The sequence below is a fragment of the Procambarus clarkii genome, chromosome 1 (genome assembly GCF_040958095.1).
Source record: "Procambarus clarkii isolate CNS0578487 chromosome 1, FALCON_Pclarkii_2.0, whole genome shotgun sequence".
NCBI lineage: Eukaryota > Metazoa > Arthropoda > Malacostraca > Decapoda > Cambaridae > Procambarus > Procambarus clarkii.
Genome location: NC_091150.1, coordinates 52,941,812 through 52,962,603, shown reverse-complemented (window position 1 = coordinate 52,962,603; position 20,792 = coordinate 52,941,812).

Sequence of the window (20,792 nt, the reverse complement as noted above, 5' to 3'; positions counted from 1 at the left end):
TGAGTCTAGCCCCGAGCATCTGGCTTCTAGCCTTGAAGAAACAGAGATCGAGATATTCTGTTTTAATGATGGATTATGCATATAGCTGGGGCACCCAGCGGGGCCCGGATCTCTGTTGGTGTTTGTCCTTCCCTCTCTTATGTTCTCCCTCCCTCCCTCCCATTCTCTCTCCCTCCGTGCTCACTCTTCGTCCCTCTTGCACTCTCACTCCCACTCTTCCTACCCCCCATCCAATCTCCCTCCCTTCCAGCCTACCTCCTTCCCTCCCTCCTTTTCTTCCTCTCTCCCTCCCTCTCATTTTCTCTCCTGGAAGATAAAATATGCTTGAGTAATGTTGAGTCAACGTTATTGACATTGACACAACATCGATACCAGGAGAACAATCTGGTTCAACATTATGGACACTTAATTAAGCCCACATTTCAGGCTTCCGAGAAGTCGTTGGTTGTCGCAATCCTACTTAATGACGGGCATGGGGGTCGTTAACCCAAGCACCCTATAACACTTGCTATACAATCTCAATTCACCATGGACGGCTGTGTGAGTCTATCCGCAACCGTCTGGCTTCCAACCTCGAATAGACAGGCAGACAGTGAGAGACACAGACGTATTCGTACAGATATAGATGTATTTAACATCACTGTTAAATCTCAGTTAAGGTCTTGTTTGGTTTTTAACTCAGCACTGTGTTGGGTGATGTTTCAGTGGTCTGTGGGTCATTTCCCCACAGTGCTGACATTTCCGACAATGACGATAGCCTCATAAAAACGGGAGTGGATAAAGTAATTGGAAAAAAAACATTTCAAATACCTCATATCTTATGGGTAAGAAAAAGCTGGATATTGAATAATGTAATATGACCTATTTCCCGCTCACAGAGTTGACACAATAGTGCTCAGGACTCGGAGATTTGTCACCTGGTAACGGCAGCCTGATCAAAATGTCATGGCTGTCTAGTGGACGTTTTGTGCTGCTCATGAATATAAATGTTATCTGTAATCAGATCACGACTTATCCGGCCACTGACGGCTGTCCAACCAGGCATATTTGGAGTAATAAGGTTTTAACAGTTGTTGCTCTTGTCACCATTGTATCCAGGAAATATATTTGATACAGAGTATAAGTAGACTGCGTCATCCAACAGTTTCGTCGCTCTGAACATCCCCCATAAGCTCCCAGCCCGTACTCCTAACAGCGCGTCGCATATTGATGTATTCTCCACCCAAGGCTAAAACTCATCGTACTAGAAAATGGTAGCGGCCCGCGAAATTGACATAATGTCCCGTTTTCTGTTTTGGGTTCTCTGGTAGGTTAGGGCATTTTAATTCGACGGTTTTTTGACGTTGGGAAATCTTAAGAGAACGGGCTGATGCTCCAGCAAATATATTTAACTTTTCAGTGTTTAAGTTTTAACCTTCTCTCTCATAGTGTTAGGATCCTAAAACTCTTCGTGGACATGACTGCTTTTTCCAAGTTATTTTGATGAAATATGACCCTGAGTCTCTCTGGATTTATTGCAAGATTTACCGGCACTAAATACGACCTCTTGGGACTCACAAAAGAGCAATTCAAGTAAAATAGTGAAGATCTCTCATCCGCTATTCAAGAAAATGCTTTTCCTTATATATCTGTATAATCACAAGAAACTTTCAACGAATTTTGTCTCACTCCGCAAATAATATAAGATAACGTTTAATATGCTGTCAGGTTGGGATGTTGGACATACAAGGGTTCCTAGAAACAATGAAGGTTTCAAAGATATCAAGGTCGCTCTAGAGATACCGAGACTGACACGGAAACCGAGGTTGTTTGCCTCTCCGGAGTTTGATGTAAATATTTAAGGATGTTATTAATATTGATGTTTACGAGGATAAGAAAGAGAGAATGAAAGTGAGAGAGAGACAGACAGACATACAGATAGATATACAGACAAGAGAGAGGGAGAGTGAGCCCTTTTTGATGGTGAAAAGGGAACAAAGTACGTATTCACAGCGGGTGTGACGAGAGGAGAGACTTCAAACACACCAAGACAGGAGCTGACAGACAGGAGCTGACAGACAGGAGCTGACAGAGGCCATGGCTGAAACTCAGCTAGACTGATTGATGATAGCGAGCCGGGGGACGGAGGAGATATGATCGGAGGATACCAAATGCCCACACTGTCCTCGTGATATCCCAGAAGGGTACCAGAAACTTAGGCCAGGTATAGGCCTAAGTTAAATGATTTATATGATATTAACTATTCACACACCCGATTCTCAGGAAGGTAATTCTGGTCAAGTTTGGACTTTTCGTATAGATGTTCGAAATATCTTTTCGTTATCAGAAAAATAATTACATAAATTAGTTTAATTCTCCATAATATTATATTTTGAAAGGGAAGACGGCCTGATCGGGTAGGGCGAGAGGTGAAGGGTAGAGACGATAAGTGGAGAAGGGGGAGGGCACCCGGGCACGGCCGGATAGCCCCCTAATATTAGTTTTATATAAGGGAAGAAGGGGACGCGGTGGGGGGAGGTGAGAAGGCGGAGGGGCAGGAGTAGGGAGGACGAGGGAAGGGTAGAGAAGGGGAGGAGAGAAGACGAGGGGAAGGTGCTGAAGGGGAGGGGAAAAGGTCCAATTGATACAGAGAAACTAATGTTTATAATGAAGTATAACACTTAAACAAAATTGAAAATACCAAGAAATGGTGAACACCTTCTAGATAAAACTCGTAGATCACAGAACACGGACGTGAGAACTGAGCATTTTCACCCGCAAGTGGTCATGACTATACCTAAATACTCAGCGAGGCCTCGACGAAACAGGATAAATTAAGCTTAATGAAAAGTTTGAACTATTCTCACTGAACCAAACCATTTTTCAGGTATATATACAGATCTTGTGAGATCATGAGTGTTCACTTGATGACGTTTTCTAGTAGGAACTTCAGAAGGGTGTGACACGCACTTAGTTTGATGTGGCTGTAAGGATGAAGAACCTCTCATAACTAAAGTTCTAGATTTAATATGAGATGATGACCAAAAAGCAAAGTTCCCAGATAGCATTTGAACAAAAAGCTTCAAATGCATTGTTTAAAAAAAATTAGTTTAAGATTCTAAAAATAAAGTACATTGAATCAAAAATATATGACTAGCTAACTAGGAAAACATGTCACTAAACTACACTACTAAACTTGTTCATGTCACTAAACATCGCCTGCTGCCGGAATTATAAAATCATAGAACGAAGGAGGAGTTAAGAGGAGCCAAGATTGACGGTGAAACTGAGCAGTTTCGATATATATTGGCAAAAATGTCTTCTGGCATTGACAGCTTCGTGATAATGATCCCGGGTTGTGAACTGTCAGAATGAGGCCACCTGGAACGACTAGCGAGACAGCGAAGGGCATTTGTGGGAAGGAAGAAATTGTTGGGAGGGGTCCTGCATGAAGGCGTAGCTGGTGATGGGAGGGAAGAATACACACACACACACACACACACACACACACACACACACACACACACACACACACACACACACACACACACACACACACACACACACACACACACAAATGTAGATATGATAGAGCCCAGTAGGCTCAGAAATCTGTACACCAGTTGATTGACAGTTGAGAGGCGGGACCAAAGAGCCAAAGCTCAACCCCCGCAAGCACAATTAGGTGAGTACACACTCACACAAAACCTTGGGAGCCGGCCGGCCAAGCGGACAGCAGGCTGGACACGTGATCCTGTGGTCCCGGGTTCGATCCTGGGCGCCGGCGAGAAACGATGGGCAGAGTTTCTTTCACCCTATGCCCCTGTTACCTAGAAGTAAATAGGTACCTGGGAGTTAATCAGCTGTCACGGGCTGCTTCCTGGTGTGTGTGTGTGTGTGTGTGTGTGTGTGTGTGTGTGTGTGTGTGTGTGTGTGTGTGTGTGTGTGTGTGTGTGTGTGTGTGTGAGAGAGGTGAGGAGTCCAACTGGTATACCGTCTATGTGAGGTCAGTCTTCGAGTATGCCGCCCCATCGTGGAGCCCCCCATCTAAAAATACACATAAGGAAGCACTAAAAGGTGCAGAAGTTTGCAACGAGGCTTGTCCTAGAGCTGCGGGGGATGAGGTACGAAAACAGACTGAAGTACCTAATCCCCTAAAGAAGATAGAACTAAACCTGACCACGTAAAACAGGAGGAGGGACAGAGAGGACATGATACAGATGTATAAAATATTTAGAGATAGACAAGGTGGAAACAGAAAATGTTTACAATGAAGTTGAACTGAACAAGGATGCATGGATGAAGCTTGAGACTCAGATGTGTCATAGAGATGTTAGAAAGCTTCCTTTTAGCGTAAGTGTAGTGAATAAATAGAATGACATAAGAGGAGCAGATTGTAGAGACAGACTCCATTCATAACGTTAAAAACAGGTATGATAGGGAAATAGGCCAAGAGTCATTGCATAAGACTAGAACTGCTAGAAAAACGGGGTCCAAGAGCTAGAGCTCGATTCTGCAGGCACAAATAGGTGAGTACTCGCGCGCGAGCACACACACACACACACACACCACAACTGTATTGGGTGAAATAATGTCAAAACCATATAGTTTTCATCCGAATTCGAATGGAAAACTTTGCGCGAATTGTGAAAAGTGAGGCCAATTAGAACTCCGTGTATCCCATAGCTGTCAGTGAGGGGCCGCGAAGTGAAGAGACGCCAGACAGCAACACCAGTGTGAACCAAGGAAGAAAACAGGAGAGGACTGGCAGGCGGAGGAACATACACTGACAGCCAGGGAACCTGGCTGTCAGTGTATGAGACGGAATGAGCGAGATCAACACGAAAGACGGAATGAGCGAGATCGACACGAGCAAGAAGGTGGAGAGAGAGAGAGAGAGAGAGAGAGAGAGAGAGAGAGAGAGAGAGAGAGAGAGAGAGAGAGAGAGAGAGAGAGAGAGAGAGAGAGAGAGAGAGAGAGAGAGAGAGAGAGAGAGAGAGAGAGAGAGAGAGAGAGAGAGAGAGAGAGAGAGAGAAAACTGAAACTTTTTAATTTTAAAATTCACACAGTCATTCAAGCAAAGAATATGAAGCTGATTTAAATGATTTCGTAAAGAAGGTTTACAAAATTTATCTTAACAATTATTTTTAGCCCAGCTCCCAGAAGCCAATATTTTGGAATTTAGAGTATGCAAATCAGGGCGAGGCATAAAAACACTTCTTGAATTCTTTGTCCTCCAGCTGTGTATTCATCGTTATGTTTCTTCGGAAAAAAAAATCTTTCCTGAGTCCAGTGGGTCAGATGAGTCCTCACCTCCAGCTCTTGTATTTTTGCCTGGGTGTTCCTTCCGCTGCAGGTATTGTATTTACTTATTTTTTAACTTTCCCCTAATTTCTTACTTTTAGTTGCATCTTTCATATGAAGTAGGAAACTGCTGCGCTAGATTGTTATAATTCTTTTTTGAGTTTGAAGAGCTGGGGTTTCTTCTGTGAGAGGTTGACTATAGCTGTGCATCCCGTCTTTCATGCTCAAATGCTCGTTAAACCAATCATCATTTCGCCCTGTTCAGGTATGAAAAATATTTTGCACATGAATCACAACTTGATTACGTTCGAACTTTTTATGAATAGTGCTTCGTTCTCTCATTGTGTTCGAATCGCACCTCTCTAAATGTAAAGCCGTCCTCATCAACAAAGGCTAAGAGTGATGTCATGCAACCGACAAATTCCTCTGTTTATGAACGAAAACACTTGCCACCCGACTCTCAGCAAATGACATTGGAACATTTTTCGAACAGTGATTTGCTGACGACCTCTGTTTGAATGCTTGACTAACATACAACGAATATAAATAAATGTCAACAGAGCGTGAGTACCTAACCAAACCTAATCTAGGCCTAACTAAACACAGTATTATAATATCTGAGACAATTACTTGAAATAATAAAAATTCAGATTTAGAATAATCATTTAGTAAAACTGACGAATACTTCTCCTAGGACAAATAATTTACAAAATTGTAATGTACTTTAATGTTGCTATATATTCGAGAAATATAGATATAATTTTCTACCATTGCTGGGTGGTGGTCGACGGTGAATGGAGTTAATTAGCAGTGTGAAATATTAAGAAATTGAATAGTTACTCCATGTACATAGAGAATGTGGAGCTTGGGGGTTGAGAAACCTCTCTAGCTCCCGGAGGATCGCCTGTTTTATGCGACTATCGGCAAAATATGGATAGCAGGAAATTTATATTAATTTTCCAGAGATCAGTAAACATTGGTGTATGCTACTATAAGAAACAAATTGAAATGTTTGTTTCCAAAATATTTAACCGTGCAGCTGGCGGACAGTGCCAAAAATCGTTGTGGGGGTCTTAATGGTAGGGAAATGATAGGGAAATAGGCCAAGAGTCATTGCATAAGACTAGAATGCATAGGACTCGGGCGTTTCATGCCCGAAACGCTTTGCGTAATAGTGGCTTTAGGCATTGTATGTACTAGCTCTATCTATAAATCGATCAATCTTTGTAAAATCTCTTGTATGTATGTACCTTACCTAAATAAAGATTTATTTATTATTATTTATTTATTTATAATGTAATGCTGGCACACTGTTCCCTGTTGAATTGTGTCGGTCTCTACCAACTTATGTTCACCCTGTACCCCAGACCAGTCCCTCTGTCATTTTGGGTAAGATTAGATGGAAGCATCTTGCTTCCAACTTCAGATACACAAGCAGACATACTATATGTATAGTATGTAGCGTATGTTTGATAGAATCAAATGTAATTTCATTTAAAACCAGCAACATAAATTCAGAGTAGACAGAATGTTGTTACATCTGAAACATGCACAGAGTTATCAGCACTGTTGTTGTCTGGTAGTCTTCATGAGAACGGTGACTGCCTCTCCCACAGCCCACGGATATGGCATTTTTCTCTTGGATTCCAAGAGCGGCATTATTTTCCTCCATGAACCCTGGGAAATTACTTTCGTTCCACGTCGGTAGGGAATGGTATTATTTCCCCCGCTGGTTCATGACAATCTTTTTACTTCCCTTTTTCGCTCATTCATGTTTGCTGCTCTTCTGGCTCCTTGAAGGTTTGTTCTCTCACCCCATCTCAATGTACGTCACTTTTGACCAAATGTAGCGTAGTGTAGTGTAGTGTAGTGTAGTGTAGTGTAGTTTAGTGTATGTCACTTTTCTGTTGCCATATGGCAATCTGTGATTTATTTCTTCTTCCTTGGTCCATAACCTAAGGCAATATACTATACTTCTCCCCCTCTGCTAGACCCATTGTATTCTCTCACTTCTCCTATTCCATAATTAATTTTGATTATGGTCTCGAACATGAATTATCTCTCATTCTAATAGTGTTCAGACAGAAATCCCACGCTCATGTGATCGTCAATGAGAAGATCAATTGGAGCAATAAGGTGATTCGAACCAGTGATCTTAGTACTCCCAGCCGCGCACCTTACCCCCCCCCCCTCCCCCTTGTACCACGATATGCTGCAATAAATTTTCTCATTGATACATTGATATCGTGTTAGTGAGATTTGTTTGTGTATTTGAAAGGAGAGTGTGGTTGATGAACTCCTCAACCCCACACCAGAAGGCATTGGAGTAGATGTAAAAGATTGGCTTGGATTGGCTCCAGACGTCCTGTGGACTCCCAGGTTGTATAATGTATACAATTCTGGGGTAGAGGATTAAGATGCGCGGTTGGGAGTATACCTAGGTCGCTGGTTCGAGTCATCTCATTACTCCTATTGATATTCTCATTTTACTAGTCAACATCAGTGTAATCTTTCACCGTGTTACACACAGTTATTATCGCCTCCGCTACGCCTTTCGATCATGGAAATGCAGAATTTTGACACGGAAATTTGTTCTATATTGGTCCATATATTATACTAGATCAAGACTCTAGTATAATAACTAGTTGAAGCTCAAGTGTCGTCACTCGATGCGAGGCATCGGCGGCCAGCCTGTTCTCTTGATTTTGCTACTCTACTCCGTAAGAAATCCAACCTTATAGCCTAATTAGAAACGTATGAACACAACAGTCCACCTAACCTATGGAGACCGATGCTCAGAAAACGGGAATATTTGTGATTCCTTTACTTTTCTTAGTAGGTTATATTTGTTACACTGGTTAAGATAACGTAAAAATCGCGACCTGTAAGTCAGTTAGCCTTACTCCCACAGGCCTAGTATACCGAGATAGCTGGCAGGCAGTGTACAGCGATCTGCCGCACACGTCTTTTATAGTCTTTTCTTAGTCTCTAGTCTAGTTTTCAAGTCTTTGCTAGTCTTTTCAACTAGAAAAGACTTACAGTTGTACAGCCTGCGGGAGTAAGGCTGTACTTTCTTTCCTAATACCGGCTGTGGTGGTTGTCCTCGCCAGACACCGGGTTAAGGGAGTCGTTCGCCAGGGTAGGTTTTGGAAGACCGGTAAATAGCTTCAAAAGGTTAATTTAGAGTTCAGGAGCTCAGAAAGGTTAAGAGTTCAGGAGCCTCAGTGGGCCGTGCGTGGTGCATCGAACTACAACATAGAGCCATCCCGCCAAACACACACCGAAAATACAACGTTGGTACAACGTTTGAACAAGTTTTAACATCTAACCAGTTACAGCAACCAATATAGCAAGTTGTAACAACGTTCAAATACGTCATAAACACGTTAAGCCAAGATGTAACAATTTTATTACAAATTGTAACAAGCGAAAATAGAGACAGTTTCTGTTTCTGTTTCTAGGGAGGATATTAAATCGACACTGATCCTGTCTGGACCAATAATGAATTAATGGTGTTACACTCAAACTCAAATTATTCAAATGATTAACAAAAATATACACTCATCTATAAAAAATGAGCTTGTTCGCTTCGATTTTTTCTGCAATAATAATATAATGACAAAATAATATAGCTCGGCTTATTTCTTTATTTATACAGGTATTTAAGATTTATATCCAACAGCTCTTTAAAGACTAGGACCAAAAAGCCATCGATTACGTCCTAATCTAAAATTCTTTAATTATTTCCTTCGGAAATATAGAAAGTGATTATTTCTCAGAGTCCTGTCGAATAATTCATCGCATTTTGACGTCATAATCCGCAACGGTCAAGAACTATGATATACTGCAAATCCTTGCGCCTCACCAATAACCACGTTTTCTATGCATGGGTCCATCTGGTACGTATGTTCGGGCATCATTTTTACATTTACATTTTTACATCATTTTTAGTACATCATTTTTATAATGTGTCAACTCGAGAGGACGGGCTGCTCACACAGACACCAGGAGTAACTAAGGAGAAACTCATCACTAAAAAGAAGGCAACAATAAAATCCATAATCTGTAGCCATCAAAAACTGTACCACATTGGAACTTTATAATGGAAACTTTGGTACTTAAACATCATTTGCTAAACTGGTATTGTAAAAATCTGGAATGATACATAAACACTTACCTTTCAAGTCTTCGTATCTCGGTCGGATATGTCACATTTCTTACATGCAAAATTTCATTTGCATAATTCGTAGTAATGTTGACTTTGCACCTTTGTTTCTGATATGGTACATTCTACAGAAACAGCCCATTGTAATAAATAGAGTTCTGAAAGAAGTGTAATGGCCGGCTGTGCAACAATGTGGTTGTTCCTATTAGTCCTCTTAAGCCTATCGAATCCTTGCAAGTCAATTATTCTTTCATTACTTGAACTCCTCGTAAGCCTATCAATCCCTACTGGCCTTGCAACTATCAATAGCCTACCAATTCACGATATGTAGATTATCTCCAAATACTTTGTATAACAATAATACTAAAAACCACGTTAACAATCGAAAGTCTCAAATCCTTGAAACATACACAGTTCTCAGCACGTCTGCGTTGGTAGGAGCTCAAGATATTTAGGAGTAACAAATGAGAGAAGCCGTAGACTCCGCAACACACAGAGAGCGTCGTTCCTCAGCTTCAATTGGATCACAGGAGTGTCCATCACTCCTCTAACATGTAGGTTGACAACTGACTGATCGGCAGTGTCATACACAGTAAAGTTCGTAAGTGAATCTCCAGCGTTAGGGATCTTTACTCTCATTCCTCTTAAGGAATGAGCCGAATGCTCAGTATGAGCCGGGAATTCATAAAGCGTAGAATGAATTGTAGAAGATGGAAAAAATTATTCATGTTGACAAATTAATTCTCCAGATTTGATTTTATTGAGCCTAATGTATGTACTAGAGAGCGAGTCTCGCTGAAATACTCTCAATATCTTCGGAGGCAGAGGCCGTGAGGACATAGGTGGAAACTATAAACTAGTCACGAATAATGTAAGGGAATACTCGTAGCCAGTAAGGGTGGTCAACAAGTTGGTATGTACCGAAAGTTGTGGAAGCCACCGTGCTGTGGTGCCAGCTGCACACCACACACCTTCCATATGTGAAGAGTCATATACTCCTAACCATATAAGGCGGCCCAATGATTCTTTTGGATCCATTTGAGAGGATGCAGGATGCATTAATGTGGAATTTTGTTGATCTTGTTTTCAGTTTAGAGAGAGGAAGGTCAACATGGCCATTTTCAAACATGGCAGAAGGCGGAGTCGTCGTCTCAGGCAAGATTTTGGCTCCCGGAGAGGTGATGCTCTAGATGGCCGGATGCAAGAATTGGACGTGATTGGCTGCAGGTTGCATGAACGTATTAATTAACGTGTGCCCTGGGGTCACATGACAGGTGAGGGTGAACCTGTCACATGCCAGCTTGTCCATTTTATTCTTTCTTCCTCCCCGTCCCATCCCAAACCCTTATCCTGACCCTTGGGCTGTATAGTCGTAATGGCTTGGTGCTTTCCCTGATCATTTCTTCCTTCATTGGCCCAGAAAGTGTTACTGTTGGTTAAGTTGTTGCGAGCGTGGAGGACGATTGTGCATTGCCATTCCACAGCCACCTCGGCAAGCTCTGCAACATTTCAGTGACAGTTCGGGTGGACGGAGACCAGGTTTACTCAAGGTACGAGAGTGCAGTGATTAACATGTTACATTCCTGCGACTTAGGTGACTTTGTTCTCAGTGAAATGCTATAGTGAGGGAATACTGTGTGTGTAGTGAGTCCCGGTTACTGTGTAACTCTTGCAGTGACGAAGAAACAGTGAAGCAGTGCAGAGCGTATAAACCATTACTTATTACTACAGCAATATTTGCAGTAAAAAGATGGCAATGAGAATTAAAGTTTCATCTCTGACATTGTTTTAATGACATTCTTATGAGTGGTTGCGTGAAGGTCACTGCCAAACACTGTTCTCTAGCAGTGAGTAGTTGAGGTGACTGTCTAAGGCTCTCGAGGGCACGCGAGCCAGCAGTGAGTTTGGTGCACTGGAGCCGGAGTATAATAATCTGACTCTCCCCTATCTCATTTCAACTAGGATTGTTCCGCAGGATAAGGTAGGCTGTAAAATCATTATCCTGGGTATATGATTACATATCATAGAGTGAGCTAGTGTTTATTATTGAGTTTTATGGGATTTATTATGGATGCAGAAGCCTAGTGATGCTGTAAGGTCCTCATGCTATCACAATGAACAAATCCACAAGGACCGTGACGAGGATTCGAACCTGCGTCCGAGAGCATCCCAGACGCGTGTAGTATAGTGTAGTGTAGTGCAATATCAATCTCAAATCACAATCTCAAAGGCTTGTGATTATTGTGACATTTTAATGATATACTTTATGTACTTATATAACAGCCTCATTTAATCCCTGCATAAGGTTTTTCTCAGTATATAAGCAGTTTGTGATGCTCCAGGTGAGTGAGTTGTGTAAGACAATGTCTAGTTTTCTTTTTTAATGAGCAGCCCGGCCGGCCGGCCAGCAGCCCATCGGACATATAACTATTTCAGTTCAAGACAGGCTTTAAATTTTATTTCCTGCCAATTACTATTTTTCAGTAAATATGTCTCTGATGAAACATTGTGTATCTGTTACTCGTCTTCCATTCACCTGGGCTCTGGGAGACTCGAACCCTGGACCCCACGTGTTTGAGGCCAAAGCTCTATCGACCGAGCTATTGAGTAGTCTTAATAAGGAATGTTCCCAGAAGCAGCATCATGTTGTCAAACTGGAATTTTCGCCTTTCCCTGACTACTACTGAAGTTCAGAGGAATTACTGACCAACGTCCATGTCATATAAATCCACACTTCCGTGGAAATAAATGAAGAAATAAATAGAAGCTAGATCGATAGAGCTTCAGCCTAACACCCGTGGGGTCCACGGTTCGAGTCTCCCAGAGCCCAGTTAAATGGAATGTTTATTTCCACGGAAGTGTGGAGATGAGATTTTGACATCAGTTGAGCTTAAGTTCCTGGTCAGTCTAGCTTACCACGAGGGGATGCCAGATGTGAGAATATACTCAATGAGGTCATAGGCGAGAGCAACCGCCGAAGTCCAATTACCTGATCCTCCAATCACTAGGTCGTTGACTCCTCAATTGCTTGTAGCAATCTTAAGGGTAGCCAGTGGGATCTCACACCAAATTTAAGTATTTAGTCCTTGGGTTATGATTAGGTTCGATCCTAAGAACCTAATTCAAATTCCTAATCCTAATATATTTGTACTCAGAACCTAATTCACCAGTCAAGTTCACAAAGTAATGTTGAAGCTAGCAGCAAGGCACTCTTAAGGGGTAATACTCTCTAAGGTATGAGGTAAAGACACATTTGCATTAATATAACAAATTTATTTAATAACTTACTAATACAAAACAACAACTTTACGTTACGTTAATGTCCTGAGTGACACTTGAGAGCTACTCAATTACCAGTGCAGCAGGAATATATCCCACCACTCTCTCGGCTGGTAAAATCAGGAGAACACGTCTCGGGCCCTCTTGCTTGGGCAAGAACAACAATGAACTAACTGAACACTGGTGTAAACTCGGACTCAATTTCAATCAATACTTGTAATACAATCAAGAAAAATAAACAATAAAAACAATGTCAGACTTGTCACGAAGACAATCTAATTAATCAAATTAATTACGTTAACACCAGACCCTTGGGCGGCAATACAATCAAAACAGTTAATTAATTACGCTAATAGTTTTGTCACACTGACAAGAACACAAAATTACAAACAATCAAATCAAAGATTCAATTTCTTAATTATGATAATTATGCTAATTACTGGCGCTCAAGACAGCTAATAAAAGACAATTAACGTTAAGTACAGTTTGTTACTCGGCTAATTAACCAAACAGTAATCATTTACTCTAATTACTGTCATCAAGACAAATAAACAATCATTGAGTAATTACTTTAACAAGCTGCCACATCGACAGTTAATTAAACAAGATGAATTACGTTATTTACACTATCACACAGAGAGCTAATAACGATAAATCACTTGTTCCCTTCAATTAAAACACACTAATGATCACTACACTTCACGATAAATGCACAAAAGTACAACACAGAACTAATTACAATATAAAGTAGTCACTTGAATATTAATAACAACATTATCAGGGTATCACAACCCCACTCAAATGACTTATACAATCTCTGGTTCTCTGAAACGAGACAGAAACATCACGGGGAAATTATGTCAATACGCATCGCTATCTTTAAACCATACAATCAAATACACAATTAGTATAACACTAATTAAATGTGTGGAGGTGTGTAACACATACACCCAGTCAGTGTCGAATTACAGGAATCACACAAGACACGCTGTAATCGACACTTGTTCCGTGTTTCCTTAATCAGGCTTCTCACACCTGTTGCAGGTGGTAATGAGCCATCATGAGGTCGGTGGGTTGGTAGCAATCAACACTAGGAATCACTTAACGGTGAGACAGAAAAAATATATTTGTACTCAAAAGACCGGCCTTTGTCACTCAACAACTTATACATGCAGTTGGACCTTGTAGAAGCGTTGATGATCTTTTTCCCAGCAATTTCCACACCTGGTTAAACCTGCGAGATATCAATGACACAGGGTGGCAGGTGTAGGTACCCGAGCTCCGGCCGCACGTGGTTACATGTGAGTAATGACGACAAACACGGGTGGCAGGTGTTGACACGTGTGGTGGACACTTCTCAAGCTAAGGACCGCACGTGGTTTACATGCGAGAACACATGGGGTGACCAGATGGTGAAGTGCGGCTGATAAGTCAAGCGCACGGGGTGCTGAGCGTGGGGTAAACAGCTGGATGTAGGTGACACACTCCGGGTGGTGAGCGTGTGTGCTTACACGTGGGTGGCGGCACACACACACACACACACATACACGTGGTAGGCGGCACACACACACACACGTGGTAGGCGGCACACACACACGTACGTGTGTAAGGCAGCAAACACTAAGGTACCACAATTATGTCGAAAATACAGTTATCTCACTTGGAGAAATTTGAGAGCACACTGTGGGATCAATGCTTGTCCACTTTAGATTACTTTAATAGCGATAGGCTCACGGATGTCAGTGATGAAAGCTGATGAACAATTCCATTTCTTTCTTTATTATACACCTCATACCCATCCTGTGGGCGGTGATGTAAAGGGTTACAAAGGCACATAATCGGTTCAGGAACTGAACCCTCTAGTTCGTTTAGCTAAGCAAATAACAATCTTTTGACGCTAGTTACAAAATTATTAATGTTATATATACATGTACACATACGCATACATACATGTACATGTACATATGTATACATATATACATACACATACATATATACAAACACATACATATATACATACACATACATATATACATACACATACATATTTAATCACCCACACAAATCTACACATCAATAATCTTTTGTGTTACAAGTGATTCAACAAGAGGCTCACAACAGTCACTATACAAAGCACTTTACATCTATGGTGAGTCACGCAGTTACTAGTCTTCCTCCACACTCACCCAACTGGGCGGCAGCTTTACAGTCATGTGCTCCACACCCACCCAACTGGGCGGCAGCTTAACAGTCATGTGCTCCACACCCACCCAACTGGGCGGCTGCTTTACAGTCATGTGCTCCACACCCACCCAACTGGGCGGCAGCTTTACAGTCATGTGCTCCACACCCACCCAACTGGGCGGCAGCTTAACAGTCATGTGCTCCACACCCACCCAACTGGGCGGCTGCTTTACAGTCATGTGCTCCACACCCACCCAACTGGGCGGCAGCTTTACAGTCATGTGCATGCATTACCTACAGTGCGCAAATTTTGGATACTTTGTTAAGATTTCGGTCCTACACGGACGAGCAACACCTTCAGAATGCTGGGAGCAGCGTGGCTTCCAGGCGGATCCCGCACGGTACTTCTCTGTTCTTTGAAACTAAGCAATGGCGTGGCAGGCACTGCTGCCGTTACCAATCAAAACCTTTGCTCGGGGTGGTGCTAGGCCGTGACGTCATCTGGCCAGGCCTTTGGTAACACAAGCCGTTGGCCTTGGTTAGGGCCCTCCTGACCACAGCTCTCATTAGTACCACGAAACATTAAAACTGAATATTTCCTCCCCTGGAGTTTCGGGCTGTAATACTTATTTATTTATTTATTTATTTATTTATGCATATTATTTATTTATGCATATACAAGAATGTACATAAGGAATGTGAGGATACAAATATGGTAATTACAGTCTTGTAAAGCCACTAGCACGCGCAGCGTTTCGGGCAGAGACTGCCCGACAGAGACTTTCGGGCAATACATATTACACCTTGCTGTAATTCCTGAATGCATGTACCTACGTCGGCCAACGTGGTACCAATGGAACTCTGATGACGAGAGCTGTCACCAGATACCCAACAAGGCAGGGTCACTCGAAACAGTTCCAATGCTTCAGACTCTTCAGAAAAATAATATAAGATCAGCATATTAGAACGTTCCATTTTTTAGAGGTTGCGGATGGGGGTTAAATGAAAGGAAGGATAAGGGGTTGTTTAAAGACATTATCTTGAGATGATTTCGGGGCTTAGCATCCCCACGGCTCGGTCCTCGACCAGGCCTCCTTTTTGTTACACACCTCTAGGAAGCAGCCCGGAGCAGCTGTCTAACTCCCAGGTACCTATTTACTGCTAGGTAACAGGTGCATCAGGGTGAAAGAAACTCTGGCCATTTGTTTCCGCCTCCTCCGGAGATCGAACCCGGAACCTCAGGACTACGAATCCGAAGGTCTGTCCACTTAGCTGCTAGGCCCCGTTAAAGAGGAAGAGGAAGAGAGGGAAGAATGGAGGAACGCGGGGGGGGGGGGGGGGGCGGGGGGGAGTCAAGGATATGTCTCCCATTCTTGTATCTCGAAACAGTTCCAATGCTCCAGAGTCCCAGTCCAGATTCTATATTAAATTGAAATTTTAAGGCGATAGGGAAGAATTTCCCAGGCACCTGAGGCCGCTCTTCACCTTTGTGTTACCGGGAAAATTGCGCACATTTCGTTTCATAAATGGGAAACTTCACTCTGAATCCGCTGCCATCTTGGGCTGCGGACCCCCTGCCATCTTGGGCTGAGGACCCCCTGCCATCTTGGGCTGGGGACCCCCTGCCATCTTGGGCTGCGGACCCCCTGCCATCTTGGGCTGCGGACCCCCTGCCATCTTGGGCTGGGGAACCCCTGCCATCTTGGGCTGGGGACCCCTGCCATCTTGGGCTGGGGACCCCTGCCATCTTGGGCTGGGGACCCCCCCTGCCATCTTGGGCTGGGGACCTCCTGCCATCTTGGGCTGGGGACCCCCGGCCCTGCCATCTTGGGCTGGGGACCCCCCCTGCCATCTTGGGCAGGGGACCCCCTGCCATCTTGGGCTGGGGACCTCCTGCCATCTTGGGCTGGGGACCCCCGGCCCTGCCATCTTGGGCTGGGGACCCCCGGCCCTGCCATCTTGGGCTGGGGACCCCCGGCCCTGCCATCTTGGGCTGGGGACCTCCTGCCATCTTGGGCTGGGGACCCCCGGCCCTGCCATCTTGGGCTGGGGACCCCCCCCTGCCATCTTGGGCAGGGGACCCCCTGCCATCTTGGGCTGGGGACCTCCTGCCATCTTGGGCTGGGGACCCCCGGCCCTGCCATCTTGGGCTGGGGACCCCCGGCCCTGCCATCTTGGGCTGGGGACCCCCGGCCCTGCCATCTTGGTCTGGGGACCCCCGGCCCTGCCATCTTGAGCTGGGGACCCCCGGCCCTGCCATCTTGGGCTGGGGACCCACTGCCATCTTGGGCTGGGGACCCCCTGCCATCTTGGGCTGGGGACCCCTGGCCCTGATATCTTGGGATGGGGAACCCCTTGCTGCCATCTTGGGCTGGGGACCCCCCTGCCATCTTGGGCTGCGGACCCCCCCCCCCTGCCATGTTGGGCTGGGGAACCCCTGCCATCTAAGGCTGGGGGCCCCTGCCATCTTGGGCTTGGGTCCCCCTGCCATCTTGGGCTGGGAACCCCCTGCCATCTTGGCCTGGGGGGACCCCCTGCCATCTTGGGCTGGGGACCTCCTGCCATCTTGGGCTGGGGACCCCCTGCCATCTTGGGCCGGGGACCCCCTGCCATCTTGGGCTGGGGAACCCCTGCCATCTTGAGCTGGGGACCCCCTGCCATCTTGGCCTGGGGGACCCCCTGCCATCTTGGGCTGGGGACCCCCTGCCATCTTGGGCTGGAGACCCCCTGCCATCTTGGGCTGGGGACCCCCTGCCATCTTGGGCTGGGGACCCCTGCCATCTTGGGCTGGGGACCCCCTGCCATCTTGGGCTGGGGACCCCCTGCCATCTTGGGCTGGGGACCCCTGCCATCTTGGGCTGGGGACCCCCTGCCATCTTGGGCTGGGGACCCCCCTGACATCTTGGCCTGGGGGACCCCCTGCCATCGTGGGCTGGGGACCCCCTGCCATCTTGGGCTTGGGTCCCCCCTGCCATCTTGGGCTGGGGAACCCCTGCCATCTTGGGCTGGGGACCCCCTGCCATCTTGGCCTGGGGGACCCCCTGCCATCTTAGGCTGGGGACCCCCTGCCATCTTGGGCTGGGGACCCCCCTGCCATCTTGGGCTGGGGACCCCCTGCCATCTTGGGCTGGGGACCCCCTGCCATCTTGGGCTGGGGACCCCCTGCCATCTTGGGCTGGGGACCCCCCTGCCATCTTGGGCTGGGGAACCCCTGCCATCTTGGGCTGGGGACCCCCTGCCATCTTGGCCTGGGGGACCCCCTGCCATCTTGGGCTGGGGACCCCCTGCCATCTTGGGCTTGGGTCCCCCCTGCCATCTTGGGCTGGGGAACCCCTGCCATCTTGGGCTGGGGACCCCCTGCCATCTTGGCCTGGGGGACCCCCTGCCATCTTGGGCTGGGGACCCCCTGCCATCTTGGGCTGGGGACCCCCTGCCATCTTGGGCTGGGGACCCCCTGCCATCTTGGGCTGGGGACCCCTGCCATCTTGGGCTGGGGACCCCTTGCCATCTTGGGCTGGGGACCCCCTGCCATCTTGGGCTGGGGAACCCCTGCCATCTTGGGCTGGGGACCCCCTGCCATCTTGGGCTGGGGACCCCCTGCCATCTTGGGCTTGGGTCCCCCCTGCCATCTTGGGCTGCGGACCCCCCCCCTGCCATCATGGGCTGGGGACCCTCCTGCCATCTTGGGCTGGGGACCCCCCTGCCATCTTGGGCTGGGGACCCCCCTGCCATCTTAGGCTGCGGAACCCCCCTGCCATCTTGGGCTGGGGACCTCCCTGCCATCTTGGGCTGGGGACCCCCCTGCCGTCTTAGGCTGGGGACCCCCCTGCCATCTTGGGCTGGGGACCCCCTGCCATCTTGGGCTGGGGACTCCCTGCCATCTTGGGCTGCGGACCCCCTGCCATCTTCGGCTGGGGAACCCCTGCCATCTAAGGCCGGGGGTCCACTGCCATCTTGGGCTTGGGTATCCCCTGCCGTCTTGGGCTGGGGACCCCCCTGCCATCTTGGGCTGGGGACCCCCTGCCATCTTGGGCTGGGGACCCCCTGCCATCTTGGGCTGGGGACCCCCTGCCATCTTGGGCTGGGGACCCCCCTGCCATCTTGGGCTGGGGACCCCCTGCCATCTTGGGCTTGGTCCCCCCCTGCCATCTTGGCTTGGAGGACCCCCTGCCATCTTGGGCTGGGGACCCCCTGCCATCTTGGGCTGGGGACCCCCCTGCCATCTTGGGCTGGGGACCCCCTGCCATCTTGGGCTTGGTCCCCCCTGCCATCTTGGCTTGGAGGACCCCCTGCCATCTTGGGCTGGGGACCCCCTGCCATCTTGGGCTGGAGACCTGCCATCTTGGGCTGGGGACCCCCTGCCATCTTGGCCTTGTGTATCAGGATGCGGTTCATAGGAAAGACGTATTCTGGTATTAAATGAATTGTATTGTTATATTATGTGAGCTCACGACTTTGGAGGAGTGAGAGGGTTTGTTTATTTTTCAGGGATATTCCTGCTTGGGCCCTAAGCCTCTGGCTGGCCCACTAAGTGTTGCTTGCTTCTGTTTTACTTGGGCGGAGTATGAGTATTTATGACTCGTATGGTCGCTTCAGTAAGATTTTGTCCCTCGTGTTTAACAACTTCTGGTCTGTTGAATCTAAGTTGAAATCTTAATGGGTTTATAACTCTGCACTGTGTTAGATAATGTTCCAGTGGTCTGTCTGGCATTTCTCCACAGTGCTGACATAGGATTCGGTTGATCTGGTATGCAGCAAAAAGGTTGACCGGTGGCCTCACCTAAGGATTAATGCCTATGTGATTAAGCAAGTGTTACCAACTCAACTTGTAGTCTGTTTGCTATCTTTCCACGGATTGTACTCACATAGAGCGTGTTTGAGATCTTTAAAGATGTGTATATGATTGGATGAAGTGTTGCATAATAAATCACGATTGTTACCATCCGGCATACTAATTAGTATTCACCTAGTTGTATTCACCTAGTTGTGCTTGCTGGGGTTGAGCTCTGCTCTTTCAGAGGGTTGTTCAGAGGGTTGACTGCACATGGGTTCTGGCAAAACTCGGTATAAAAATATTAAAATGTCACCAATTGTTGTTGTATTCATTATGGTCTCAGAGTGACACATAACGTTGTGACGTGTTAGAGATAGCGGCCACGACCCTGGCAAGTGGTGTGTCCCTCACGCACATTTAAAAAGAAAAAGAAGAAAAATTTAAATAAAACAGCTTACGTCCCTTGCGGCGTGAACAGATGTAGAGAAAACAAGAAACATGAACAATTAAATTCTTTACCTAATATTAATAAACACTAGTAACAAATAACAAAACCTGACAACTTGGCTTAACACTTAACAAAGGTAAAGTGAATATAAAATTTACGTTACTTTACTTAATGAAAAAGGCGGGTGTTCAATTATATACACAGTGCTGTACTTCCTCCGTCACACGTCGTAGATGAGACCACATCGAGTGAGGGAAGATTATGTACCCAAATGAGCACCAGAAGCAGTCTGAATGGTGAGTGATTGATTGATGAAGATTAAGCCACCCAAGAGGTGGCACGGGCATGAATAGCCCGTAAGAATGGTGGGTCGCCGGTCGTCGCTATATATATTCGCCGGCTGTGGACGTCATGCTGTTACGGCCCCTCTCCTGTGCCTGGTAAGACCAATACGGGCTCACCATAGCCTGTACTACTTGAAACGTTTTGTTCCAAGTAGCTGAATCTTAAACAACAACAACAACAACAGGCGTCATGCTGCGTTACGGGCTCACCATAGCCCGTGCTACATGGACATTTCTGTGTAGCTAAATCTAAGACAACAACGACGTAATGCTGGTGTGTAGCAGGAGTTGAAGGCTCCACCGGCAGAGTAAGGG